A 13,121-nucleotide genomic window follows, 5' to 3' on the forward strand; every position below is an offset into this window, starting at 1 on the left:
AAAGGCATCTCCATGGACCCAGCTAAGGTCAAAACAGTGGTAGAATGGCAAACTCCGTGTTCGGTGCGGGATGTGCAATGCTTCCTAGGCTTTGCCAATTTTTACCGGAAGTTCATACAAGATTACTCAAAGATCGTTCTACCTCTCACACAACTTACCAGGAAGGGACAACCGTTCATCTGGTCTGAAGAAACGGACATGGCTTTCGAGAGTCTTAAAAAGGCATTTACATCGGCTCCAATTCTAGCTCATGTCGATCCGGAAAAACCATTCATTATCGAAGCTGACGCATCGGATTTTGCATTGGGGAGCATTCTGTCACAACAGGGGAATGATGAGAAGCTACATCCTGTGGCTTTTCACTCACGCAAGTTTGACGCCGCCGAAATCAACTACGAAATTCATGATAAGGAGCTATTGGCAATAGTGGATTCTCTTATGCAATGGAGGCATTTTCTAGAGGGATCCTCTCATCTGGTCACTGTATTTATTGACCACAAGAACCTTGCCTACTTTTAGGATGCTCGTGTGTTGAATCGACGTCAAGGTCGGTGGGCCCACTTCCTCACGCGTTTTGACTTCAAAATTACATATCGTCCGGGGAAGCACCAAGGGAAGGTAGATGCATTATCACGACGTTCGTATCTAGCACCCCGTCCCGGCGAGCCAGCTTTCGATAACCAAAAACAAGTCATCTTGGGACCGGCATGACTACAAGCAACACAGATCTTTGACATGCCCTTGGATTCCCGCGTTATCGATACCATACGCGAAGACTTGAAGACAGATGCGTTCGCCCAAGCTATACTAGCACAAATTGATCCCTCTCGAGCGTCGTGTTCACAGTCGCAACCACCAGGTACGGACTATCGGCAATTCAAATACCATGATGAATTACTCTTCTTTAAAGAACTTTTGTATGTTCCTAATGGTTCTTGCCGCCTTCAAGTAGTACAAAACTGTCATGACACATATACAATTGGGCATTTTGGTAGTACTAAAACATTACATTTAGTACAACGATCATTCTGGTGGCCCTGTATGTGACAATTTGTCGAGGATTTTGTTCGGACTTGTGATACATGCTGCAGAGCGAAAATGCCAAGGCATCATCCATATGGTTTATTAGAACATTACCAATTCCAAGCAAGCCGTGGCAATCTATTGATCTAGACTTCATCACAGATCTTCCAGTCTCTAAGGGGTTCAATGCGATTCTAACGGTGGTTGATCGATATATGAAGATGGCTCATTTCTTGCCATGTACTAAGGAGATCTCTAGTGAAGACACTGCCGAAATTGTCATGCGTGAAGTATGTCGGCATCATGGACTTCCTGATAGTATCATCAGCGACCGTGGACCCCAGTTCGTGTCAAAATTCTGGAAGCACCTTTTTAACATGCTCAAGGTCACTTGTAACCTCTCCTCCGGCTACCACCCCCAAACCGATGGCCAAGCTGAACGAACCAATCAAACACTGGAGCAGTATCTGCGGTGCTTTCTCAGCTATCATCAGGATGATTGGGCAGATATTCTCCACTTCACCGAATTTGCGTATAACAACTCTATCCACGCATCCACTAAAGTTACGCCATTTTATGCTTATACGGGATGTCACCCCCGGTGGTGTGTACTTGAAACCCTAGAGGTGTCCACAAATCCTTGCGCAGAAGATCGTTTGGAGAGGTTACGCAAGATACAAGCAGATGTATCTACTCACCTCCAACAAGCTCAACAAACACACAAGGTTTATGCGGATCGTCATCGACTCCCATCTAGTTTTAACATTGGAGATCGGGTATGGCTACTCCGACGACACATCAAGACCACTCGCCCATGCGAGAAGTTGGATTATCGGCGATTAGGTCCTTTCCGTATTATAGGAAAGATTAATGATGTCACTTTTCGTCTTGATCTACCTCCACAACTTCGGATACATCCGGTGTTTCATAGTTCTCTCCTCGAACCCTATCAAGAGAGCACCATCCCAGGATGTATTACACAGCCTCCACCCCGGATCGAGCTTGAAGATGGACCTGAGTACGAGGTTGCCGCCATCCTTGATTCCAAGCTTGTTCGCAACAAGCTCTACTATCTAGTCGATTGGCTAGGATATAGTCCCAGTGAGCGTACTTGGAAACTGATAGAGAATGTCACCAATGCTCGTGCTCTTCTTGAAGACTTCCATCGTCAATATCCAGACAAACCGGGTCCTCAATCCAAAACGACTCGTTACACTCGTCGTTTTAAAGGGGGGATAGTGTCATGATATGGCAAGACTCGAACCCATGACCTTATGCTACATGGGTCGAGCTCTTGACCATTAGACTATACATTGTAATACGTAGAATATTATTTTCATTTATGTTTTATTATAGAAAATTGATGTATATTCCAGATTTCTCTGGAACATTCTAGAAACTTCAGGAGTATTCCTTAGAACACTATAAAAGGAGGCACAAGGCATTATTTCGAACCAAATCGGTTCAACGCCAGTCTTAAGCCTCCTAGCTACTGTACATTTTCTTCACATAATATATATCTTTTCTTATCATCACTCTCTCTCTCTCTCGATCTCTCTCTCCCTCCTTCTCACTCACTCTTTCCTTCTCTCGAGAGTTCTTCACCTCTCTTAGTACTAATTCCTTCTCTATCTTAGTACTGTTCCTGACATAAATGGGTTGACGTAACACTTTTCATTGTGACCGTTCAAAATCTCGAAGGATATCTTCTTCTTCTTTTCTTTCGTACTATTATTATCATGATCATTTTTTTGTTTTTTTTTTCTCGTACTGCCTAAGCATTTGAATCCCCACACTGAGTACTGTTGGGTCATCCGCTAGTACCCAGTTGTACCGGCTCTGTTGTTGTCGAACATTCACCGGTCCTCGGTCCTTCTCTGACTCTTTGGGTTTGTTGTTACTCTAGTTCTCTGAACGGGTTCACCGGCATCGGTCATGTGTAAGGTTTCAGCCAAAAACCGTTTACCCATTTCTTTAGTATTTCCCCGGCTAATGTCCCAAGTTGGTAGGATCCCTTGAACTCCCTTGTGATCTAGAACGGTCCGGTCCACCAGAACCACAACTTCCCAAGCATGGTTCCCATCCGGGTTTGAAACACTAATACCGGCTTGCCGATGCCGAAGTCCTTCTTGTCGCCTCGCTTGTGCCAGTCCACAAAAGCTTTCTGTCGTCGTTCCTCGAGCTCCAATTGCAACAAACTAACTATCCAGTGTTCCTCTAATTCACACAATGTCGCCAACCGAACCCTTTTGGATTCCTTCTCGCTCAATCTCTCCTAGACTTGTCCGGATACTCGTTTTATACGTCGTCCCGTAAGCCCATAGTGCGCTGGGTAATTTGGTGGCCCAATCTGTCAGGTTCTCATAAACAATTTTCTGGAAGATGTTTTGAAGCATCTTGTTTGTTGATTCAGCCAATCTATTTGCTTGCAGATAATATGGCATGCTTCGTTTGTGAACCACCTCATAGAATGTCGTGAGGCTCTCCACAACGTGGCCAAGGAAATGTCCTCCCTGGTTGCTAATAAGCTCGATCGAGCACCCATATCGGCACCATATATACTCGTATAGAAACTTAGCCGTCGATGCCACGGTGTTGTTCTGAAGTGCCTTTGCCTCCACCCATTTAGTGCAATAGTCTGTGGCTACTATAATATACCGGTTCCTGGTACGCATTGTCGGTGGCTTGAATGATTCCACAAAATCTAACCCCCACTTTTAGAAAGGTTCTAACGACAGGACCGGTTGATGTGGCATTCGAGCCTTCTCTGTTGCTTGACCTAATCAATGGCATAGGTCACACTCTTTGTAGTAACGGACTGCGTTTTTGAGAGTTGTTGGCCACTATAACCCACTTTGCCATATTTTCTAGGTGGTGCCATCTCCAGCATAGTGCCCTCCGGCCACTCTACAGTGAGCCTTGCGTAATATTGCTTCTTTCTCGTCACTCCTCACTGCGCGTCGCCAGATACCGTCGACTCCCTTATGGTACGGTGTATCCTAAACAAAGCAAAAATGTCGGCTTTGGACTGCAAGGCGTTTGCGTTCATCCCTAACAAATAATGACGGTACTTCGTGGCACTGTATACCATCCCCAAAGCTTCTCTTTTTGTTATGGAATAATTCCGTTCAGCTTTCAATGTAACTAATTAGCTACTGCCAATCTAAAGTCAACAACTAATTAGCTAAGCAATATCAAGAGTGGTAACTAATTGTAGAAACGAATAACATGCGGAAGTAATAGAAAACCTAACACAGAAACGCAGGTTTAATGGAGAGCTTGATAGTACGCAGGAGAGACAGAGAAAGAGCAGAACAAGTTAAATCTATTACAAAACAATAATAGTTCTCTGTACATCGTATGTGTTCAGTGAACATTTTTATACAAGTCCATACAGACTGATAGAAGTACAGTGTACTTCAATGCTCACTCGAGCGTCTGACACTAACTACGAGACTATTAACTACCTAACAGTCTAGGCTACTACTAGGCTTCCGGTTACTGTTTGATCCGGCTACCGGCTCCCCAACTCACCGACTCAATTGCTCGTTAGCTCGTTGATCCACCTCACCGATCCGGCTTCATCCTTCCGGATATTTATCCGGCTCAGGCTTATTCAGCCGATCCGGATTCGGTTGAGCTTGCCGCTCAACACTCCCAATCAAGCTCAACTTGAGGTCGGATCGTGGTGTCAGTCTCCATGGCAGCCGGTCCTTCCACCCGGCTCCTTCTGGCATCACTCCGCCTTGAACGCGCTCCTCGTCCGGTCTGGTCCTGTTTGCCGGGACGCTTCTGATTTTGCACACCTCAACCTCCTGGGTCGGCTTGTTTGCTCAATAGGCCCAATTCAGCTCCCTCGTTGCTATGACTTTGGCTCTTGTCGATTCGCCGATTCCTTCGTGTTGGCGTCGACTTTCGCTGCCTTCTTGTCCTCTTGGCCTTGAATTGATCCGGTTCTTCCGAATCCGTTTGTTGAACCTGTAAAGGATTACTTGCGGAAGCGTTAGAAAACAGAGAATGTAGGGAATACACAGAGTACACGGGAGAGACAGAGAGAGCAGAAGATAAAAACTATATTCAAAAAAACAATATAATCACTCTGTACATACAACTGTGCTCAATAACACTATTTATACAAGTCCTCGTGGGATTGAAAGAAGTACCGCGTACTTCAATGCTCACACGAGCTTTTGACACTTACTACGAGACTATAATTTCCTAGAAGTCTAAACTAACACTAGGCTTTCGGTTACCGATTGGATCTGGCTAACCGGCTCCCCAGCTCACCAGCTCTGTTGCCTGCCGGCTCGGTTGCTCACGGCTTACTGATCCATCTCACCACATTAGACCACGTCCGGGTCTTGGCCTTCTTACTTCGGTCAGCTCTGTCCTTCTTGACTCTGCCACCTTCTGTTCTTCCCTCACTGGCGCAATCGGCAGTCTCTTTGCCTTTGCCCGTTCTCCCACTCAAGTGTGGCATGTCGAGATGCTGAACACCAAGCATTTCGGTGAAGTGCTGCAACTTGTCCGATCCGAGTGGTTTGGTGAAGATGTCGGCAACTTGCCGATTCGTGTGAACATACTGAAGTTCCACCTCACCGCTCAGGACACGCTCACGCACGAAGTGATAGTGCACTTCTATGTGCTTTGTGTGAGCATGGAATACGGGGTTCTTGGCGAGCTGCATGTTGCTGATGTTATCACAATAAATCGGGATTCAGGTTGGTACTTCGATCTGCAAGTGTCGCTGCAGTCGCCGAAGCCAAATGGCTTCACAGGTGGCAATGGTAGCACCCCGATACTTAGCCTCAGTGCTCGACAGAGCAACTGTTGGTTGCTTTTTGCTGCTCCACGCAACAGCTGCGCTACCAAGGGAAAACATGTAACCAGAGGTTGATCGGCGATCTGATGCATTGCCGGCCCAATCGGCATCTATGTAACCGACGAGCGCTTCGGTTATACCTAGCCGGTATAACAGTCCCCGGTCCTTCGTGCCGCTGACATACCGCAATATCCGTTGCGCACACTAACGGTGCTCCACGGTCGGCTTCCGCATGAACTGACTTATCATTCCGACCGGATAGCTGATCTTGGGTCGCGTGATAGTCAAGTAAATAAGGCTTCCGACAATTTGTTGGAACTGTTGCTCGTTGCAGGCCGGTCCGGAGTTGGGACGAAGCTTTTGGTTCCGGTCCAAGGGTGTGGATACAGGCCGGCATTCTGTCATGCCGAACTTGTACAACATATTCAAGATGTAATGTCGTTGTGAGAGCAATATGTCGTCCAGGGTTCGGATCACCTCGATTCCTAGAAAATAATGAAGGTCCCCCAGATCCTTCATCTCAAATGCGTTCGACAATTGGGACTTGACGCGGTTGATTTTCGGAACACCCGGTCCGATGATGACGAGATCATCAACATACAACAGTATACATACCGGACTGACTGAGCCTTGCCGGATGAACAATGAAGAGTCCGATTTGGAGGCCACAAACCCCATCTTACGCAACCAGTGCGTGAGCTTCGCATTCCAAGCTCGAGGGGCTTGATTCAGGCCGTTCAACGACTTCTTCAGCCGGCATACTGCCGACTTGTTCATCTCTGATTGAAAACCAGGAGGCTGAGTCATAAAGACTTCTTCTTCAAGATCGCCTTGAAGAAATGCATTCTTCACATCGATCTGATGAAGATGCCACCCCCTTGCTGCAGCAACCGCCAGCACCACTCGAACCGTCTTCATCTTCGCTACAGGAGCGAAGGTCTCGTCGTAGTCGATTCCGTGGGTCGGCGTGTATCCCTTCGCCACTAACTGGGCTTTATACCGGTTAACAGAACTGTCGGCGTTGTACTTTACCTTGTATATCCACTTGCATTTGATCGGTTTATAGTGACGAGGAGGGTCAACCAGGTCCCATGTCTTGTTGAGATCAAGGGCCCACATTTCTTCCTCCATAGCGGCACGCCAATTTGCATCCTTGGCCGCTTCTACGTAGCTCTCCGGCTCACGCACTTCCGCCACCTTAGTCATGTATGCATAGTGATGCGCCATGTACTCATTGTACCCGTACCGCTTGAGGGGATCCTTCTGGCGGGTGGACCGGCGTAACTCACCGTTACCCGGTTTGAGGCCCTTCTTGGTCGGTTCAGTCTTCGTTGCCGAAGATCCGCCTTTCTCCTTGCCGGAGTCGGACGTACACCGATCCGACTCATCGTTGCCGGTTTTGAATTCCGACATCTTCTTCTTCCCCTTCTCTTTGCGAGTGAACCGTCTCCTCGGTTCCTTGCACGGGGAGTGCACGGCAGAGTCTCCACTACAAACCGGTTCCTCATCGGACTGGTCAGATTGACTCAGTCTCTCGTTCGGCCCACTCAACCGGAACGATTCCGGACTCTCATCCTGAGTCCACGCTTCATCATCCTCTACATGGGCCGGTTCAGGCTCACTAGCCTCATCCACCGGCATTGGGTCAGATTCGGAAGTCGGAGTCGGTAAGGAGTACCACGATGCCGATTCATCAAACTCGACATCTTGACTAACTCAGACCTGCTTTGTCTTGGGGTTATAACACTTATAACCCTTTTGCTCTTGAGCATAGCCGACTAGGATGCATTTTTCCGATTTTGCATCCAGCTTCCTCCACTTCTCATCCGGTACATGCACATATGCAATGCTACCGAAGATCTTAAGGTGTCTCAAATTCGGCTTCCGCCCGAAATACAGCTCGTGAGGTGACACCTTGTCACCGATCCGGTTCTAGATGTAGATAGCCGTTCGGATTGCCTCCGCCCAGTAGAATTTGGGCATGCTCTTCTCCTCCAGCATTGCCCTTGCCGCATCAATAAGTGACCAGTTCTTCCTCTCGGCAACACCGTTCTATTGCGGTGTGTATCTGCAGCTGAACTCTTGCCGAATTCCCATTTGCTACTGATAATTGTTGAATTGGCTGGAAAAGTATTCTTTCCTGCCATCCGACCGCAGGCATTTGATCTTCCTCTCCGATTCCCGTTCCACCATGCTTTGGAGACTCTGGAAACACTTGAAGACTTCACTCTTCCACTCGATGAGGTAGATCCATGTGTGCCGCGTATAGTCGTTGATGAAGGAGACGAAATATCGACTCTTGCCAAGACTAACATTCTGTGCCGGTCCCCACACATCCGAATGGATTAGGTCAAGCTTGTTACGGCTCCGGTTACATTCGGTAGGGAATGGAAGCCGATGTTGCTTCCCGAGTTGGCAAGCTTCACATACTTGGGCCTTCCGGCCGTTGAACTTCGGCAAACTAAAAACAACTTGTTTCGTTTGCAGGTCTTGAAGCCTCTGGTAATTGACGTGGCCTATCCGCTTGTGCCACAGGTCGATGTCCGATTCGACCTTCTGTCCTTTTGCAAACAGAGTGGTGCCAACGTCATTGGTGTCGAGCATAAACATCCTCCCGTCTTGCATCCCCTGGTCGACGATCTGTCCGACCGACACTAGGTTCTTCGTGATTGTCGGAACGTGTAATACGTTCATCAGCTTCCCCTTCTGTTTGACGTGGCTGAATGGGACTTCTTCGACGTGCACGATTGGGTGAGGAGTGTCGTCTCCGGTTTCGACTACTCCTGGTTGATCCGGTTTTTCCAAAAAGGAGAACCACTCTTTGTGGCTTGTCATGTGGTTCAATGCACCAGAGTCAACATACCACACTTCCTCCAATTTGGAAGTGGTCTTCTTCATCGAGTTCGCCTCGTGCTTCATCACCAAGGCTAGCCCGTTACCGTTCTTGGATCCTCCTAATCCCTTCGCGTAGTGCGAGCTTTGCCGGCCATCCTTGCCGGCCTTGCCGGATCCGGATTTGTCCGAATCGGCTCGTTTTCTCCAGCACTCACTTTCTCTGTGGCCCTTTTTGCCACAGTACCAACATTCCGTTGCTGACTTCTCTTGCCGTCTTCCGGTGTCGCCATGAATCCCCCTGCCTGTGGGAGTCCCAGAACTACTGTCGGCACGTTCTATGTGCCTTCGTTCTTGCTCTTGCTAGCCGCCTCCATTGCGTGCCGACCCGCCTCGTCTAGTTGGCACCTTGATCCGTAGGTCTTGCAACAGTCGCCGAAGCCAAACGGCTTCACAGGAGGCAATGGTAGCGCCCCGGTATTCAGCCTCAGTGCTCGAAAGGGCCACTGTTGGCTGCTTTTTGCTGCTCCACGCAACAACCGCGCTACCAAGGGAAAACATATAGCCGGAGGTGGATCGGCGATCCGATGCATCGCCGGCCCAGTCGGCATCGGTGTAGCCGACTAGCTTTTCAATTATACCATGCCGGTATAACAGTCCCCCGTTCCTTCGTGCCGCTCACATATCGCAAAATTCAAAACGCGCACAGAAGGTGCTCCACGGTCAGCTTATGCATATATTGGCTTATCAGACTGACTGGATAACTGATGTCGGGTCGGGTGATTGTCAAATATATGAGGCTTCCGACAATTTGTCGGAACCGCTTCTCATCGTTGGTTTGTCTGGAGTCTGGACGGAGCTTCTGGTTCCGGTCCAGGGGTGTGGAGATCGGTCGGCATTCTGTCATGCTGAACTTGTACAACATATTCAACACATAGTGTTTTTGTGAGAGCAATATGCCGTCGGGGGTTCGGATCACCTCGATCCCAAGGAAATAGTGAAGGTCCTCCAGGTCCTTCATCTCAAATGCGTCTAACAATTGGGACTTGACTCGGCTGATTTCATCAAGTCCGGGTTCGGTGATGACTAGATCATCAACATACAACAAGATGCAAACCGGACCATCCGGACCTTGCAAAGATGAACAACAAAGAGTTGTACTTGGAGGCCACAAACCCCATCTTACGCAACTAGTGCGTGATCTTCGCATTCCAAGATCGGGGGGCTTGCTTCAGGCCATAAAGTGACTTCTTCAGTCGGCATACCGCCGACTTGTTCATCTCTGACTGGAAACTGAGGGGTTGGATCATAAAGACCTCTTCTTCAAGATAACCTTGAAGAAATGCATTCTTCATGTCCATCTCGTGAAGATGCCACCCCCTTGCCGCAACAATCGCGAGCACCACACGAACCGTCGTCATCTTCGCTACAGGAGCGAAGGTCTCATCGTAGTCGATTCCATGGGTCTGCACGTATCCCTTCGCCACTAACCGGGCCTTGTACCGGTTAAAGGAACCATCAGCATTGTACTTTACCTTGTACACCCACTTACATCTGATCGGTTTACAGTGTCGGAGAGGGTCAACTAGGTCCCATGTGTCATTGGCATCAAGTGCCCGCATCTCTTCCTCCATAGTGGCACGCCAATTTGCGTCCTTTGCCGCTTTTGCGTAGTTCTCCAGCTCACGCACTTCCGCCACCTTGGTCATGTACGCATAATGATGTGCCATGTATTCATTGTAATCGTACTGCGTAACTGGGTATTACTAGGCGGGAAGACCGACGTAACTTGGTATTACCAGGTTTGGAGCCCTTCTCGGCCAGGTTCGACTTCGTTCCCGAAGATCCGCCTTCATCCTTTCCGGAGTAGGATTTGCTCCAATCCGACTCATCGTTGCCGGTTTCGTATTCAAGCATCTTCTTATTCCCCTTTTCTTTGCGCGTGAACCGTCTCCTCGTTTCCTTGCGCGGGGAGAGCACGACAGAGTCTCCACTACTCGCTGGTTCCTCATCCGACTGGTCATCCCGACTCAGCCGCTCATTCGGTCCACTTAACCAAAATTAGATCGGAATCTCTTCTAGAGTGCCGAGGTCTTCATCTTCTATTTGGACTAGTTCAGGCTCACTAGCCTTATCCTTTGGTATCGGGTCGCGGTCAGAAGTCGAAGCTGGTAAGACATACCATGATGACGTCTCATCAAACTCAACATCCCGGCTAACTCGGACCTGCTTCGTCCGGGAGTTATAACACTTATACCCCTTTTCCTCATACGAGTAACCGACCAGGATGCATTTCTCCGACTTTGCATCCAACTTCCTCAGCTTCTCATCCGGCACATGCACATATGCAATGCTACTGGATATCTGAAGGTGTCTCAAATTCAGCTTGCGTCCGAAATACAGCTCATGCGCGGACACCTTATCACAGATCTGGTTTTAGATGTAGACGGCCGTCCGGACCGCCTCAGCCCAATAGAAATGGGGCATGCCCTTCTCCTCCAGCATTGCCCTTGCTGCGTCAACAATCGACCGGTTCTTCCTTTTGGCCACAACATTTTGCTCCGGTGTGTATCTGCAACTGAACTCTCTCCGAATTCCTTTTTGCTGCAGATAACTGTTGAATTGGCCGGAAAAATATTCTTTTTCGCCATTTGACCGCAAGCACTTGATCTTCCTCTCCATTTCTCGTTTAACCAGTCTTTGTAGGTTTCGGAAACACTCGAAGACTTCGCTCTTCCGCTCAATGAGGTAGATCCATGTGTGCCGATTGTAGTCGTCAACGAAGCAGACGAAATATCGACTCCCGCCAAGACTCATGTTTTGTGTCGATCCCCATACATCCGAATGAATAAGGTCGAGCTTGTTATGGCTATGGTTTCGTTCGGTGGGGAATGGAATCCGGTGTTGCTTCCCAAGTTGGCAGCCTTCACATACTTGGGCCTTCTGGACACTAAACTTCGGCAAACTAAAAACAACGTGTTTCGTTTGCAAGTCTTGAAGCCTCCGGTAATTGACATGGCCAATCCGCTTGGGCCTGAGATCGATATCCAATTCAATCTTCTATCCTTTGGCGAACAAAGCGATGCCAACGTCATTGGTGTCGAGGATGAACATCCTCCCATCTTTGCACCCTTGCGCAATAATTTGGCCCTCTTCCTCAATGAATCACCCGATATGTGTAAACCGCACCTGCATCCCCTGGTCGATAACCTGTCCAACTGACACCAGGTTCTTCGTGATGGTCGGAATGTGTAATATGTTCATCAGCTTCCCCCTTTGTCCACGTGGCTCAAAGGGACTTCTCCGACATGCACAATTGGGTGAGGAGTGTCATCTCCGGTTTCAACGACTCTCGGTTGTTCCGGTTTCTCCAAGAAGGAGAACCACTCTTTGTGGCTCATCATGTGATTCGACGCACTGGAATCAACGTACCACACTTCCTCCGATTTGGAAGTGGTCTTCTTCATCGAGTTAGCCTCGTGTTTCATCACCAAGGTTAGCCCTTTACTGACTTTTCCGGTTTTGGATCCTCCCGATCCTTCTGCGTAGTGCGAGTATTGTCAGTTCTCTCTACCGGCCTTGCCGGATCCGGATCTGTCCGAATCGGTGCGCTTCTTCCAACACTCGCTTTCTCTGTGGCCCTTTTTACCACAGTACTAGCATTCCGTGTTGGCCTTTACTTGCCGGACCCCGGCGCCGCCTTGACTCCCCCTGCTTGTGGAGGGTCCAAAACTGCTATTGCCACATTCTATGTGCCTTCGGTCCAGCTCGTACCAGTCGCTACCATTGCGAGCCGACCCGCCTTGTCCACCATGCCCATGGGGCCGATCCGCCTCCGTGTACAAAATCCGAATGTCAATGGGTGCACTTGTTGACGCACCGGCGTGGTTCTCCTCTACAAGGAGCATCGACTGTAAGTCGAAAAATGATGGTGTATTCTCCCTTGTACAGACCGCCGTTTGGAAAGCTCCGAACCTGGACACTAGCCCACCAAGGCACACTTGGACCATCTCATCCTCCTCGATGTTCACATTGACGGAGGCGAGTGAGTCACAGATTTCCTTGATTCGGGCCGTGTAATCGGCGATAGAAAGATTTTTTTGTCGAACATTGCCGAGCTCCTACCTAAGCTACAACTTCCTGGCCGTTGTGCTTGCGGTGAAAACCTTCTTCAGGTTTCCCCAAGCTTCTTTTGGCGTCTTGGCATAACGGATATGGCTTAGCAACTAGTCTTCGACACTTGACGCAAAGCAGTACATCACTCTGCTTGTCGCTTGTTCCCACACTGGGAAGTCCTTGTGTGCCGCATCAGGTGTTGTGTCATTAGCTCCATCGACATAGCTCTAGTAACCATGCCCAAGCAGGTACTGGTGCATCTTGTAAGACCAAGATGCGTAGTTGGTTCTGTCGAGCTTCACCACGGGGAGCGAGCTAGCCATTCCTC

Source organism: Azolla caroliniana, unplaced genomic scaffold, assembly GCF_043228905.1.
Source record: "Azolla caroliniana isolate FFs.n. ecotype wild unplaced genomic scaffold, voAzoCaro1.0.p SCAF_7, whole genome shotgun sequence".
Classification (NCBI taxonomy): Eukaryota; Viridiplantae; Streptophyta; class Polypodiopsida; order Salviniales; family Salviniaceae; genus Azolla; species Azolla caroliniana.